This window comes from Frankliniella occidentalis, unplaced genomic scaffold (genome assembly GCF_000697945.3).
Source record: "Frankliniella occidentalis isolate FOCC.00 unplaced genomic scaffold, Focc_3.1 Scaffold60, whole genome shotgun sequence".
Classification (NCBI taxonomy): domain Eukaryota; kingdom Metazoa; phylum Arthropoda; class Insecta; order Thysanoptera; family Thripidae; genus Frankliniella; species Frankliniella occidentalis.
Window position 1 is genome coordinate 1,359,171 of NW_026267190.1, and position 1,480 is coordinate 1,360,650.

The following is a 1,480-nucleotide window of genomic DNA, read 5'->3' on the forward strand; positions in this document are numbered from 1 at the left end:
GAGGGAAGCGTAAAGAGATCCCCAACCCGATTGGCCACGAGTCCGCCGCCGGCCCCCGGCTGGTCAGTGGTGAGCACGCACAGCAGTTCGGACCTCGGAGCAACGGCAGTCTGCTCATTGGGAGAGAACTACTGCGCCATTTTGGAGGAAGGTCACCGGAATAACTGCTTGACCAAACAAAAACTAAAGCAGCACTGGCTTTAAACCGCTACAATCAAAACCTAGAAAATGTCAAATTCAAATCAAAAGTGACGTCACTCATCGAGTCCTGCATAGGTCGTAGGGGGTGCCCCAGTTCACATTGCCGGCAGTGCACTTGGTGCCGCTCCGCCCCGGGCGCGTCCAAGAAGGGCCCGGCCGCCACCACCGCACGGCTCCTTTGTGCCCCAATGTCCCTCCACTCCCTCGTCAATGATGCAGCAGCGGTGGCATTCAGCGCGAGGAGGGGCGGCGCGCGGCCCAACGCAAACATACGCACAGGAACTGCACCGGCCCAACCCGGCAAAAATTAGTCATTATACCGCAAGGAAAAGCGGCGTTATTAATTTTGTTTTGTTGTTGAAATTTTTAATCCTGTGCGGGTAATTTTTGTAAGTGTGGTGCGAGCGTAAATGAGCCGCAAATTGGGCAGCCTCCCCACGACTCGCCATGACCTAATGGCCATGACTGCGTGGAACAGCGGGGGACGGGGAGGGGAGCGCGGTGTGCTTCTGTGAGGGATCACGTCCCTCCCGCTGCGGCTGAAGCGAGTATCAGTCGGCTCTCATAATAATAAGATAAAGAAAGAAAAAAAAGAAGCGGGGATGGAAGACTCTCGCGTTTGCTCTCTCGCTCTTCTTGACGGGAAACCCATTATATTCCCCCCCCCTCCCCCATTTTTCCACCTTCCTCATTCCGCTCCCATTTCTCACCAGATTTTTCAGTCCCCCCCCCCTTCCACTTTTCCTACTTTCGCTCTCCCTGCCTTGTTTGCTTTTAATTTTATATACAGGTGCGTGTTGTCCGATACGACGGCACGCCGTTAATATAAGGCACACAGAGAGAGGAAGAGAAAGAGAGAGAGGGAGAGGAGATAGTCAGGGGATTAAGGGGTAGCACCGCGTTGGAGAGTGAAGCTCAGCCAGCAAGTCGTGGACAGATTGTCTGGAATCTCATCGTAGACATAGTAGAGTGGTCCCAGGTTGGAAAAGCTCTGGATTAATTTTAAAAATTGGTTAAAACCCCGGCCCATGCTCGTCATAAGTCATTTCTTTCTGGTTTCAAGCATATTTCGCAAGTTTTAATTAAACCACACGATCATTTTTCACAATCTACAGTTCTTTGAACTTGCGGAGTAAACAGAACGACACCGTCTTAAATGTTTGTAGGAGGTAAACTTCCCTTTTAAGGGGAGAGTATACTGAAAAATTGATAAATCACCTAATTTAATGAATTAATCAAGTTAAAATCTAAACAAGAGACAAAATCAAAAAAGTACTCT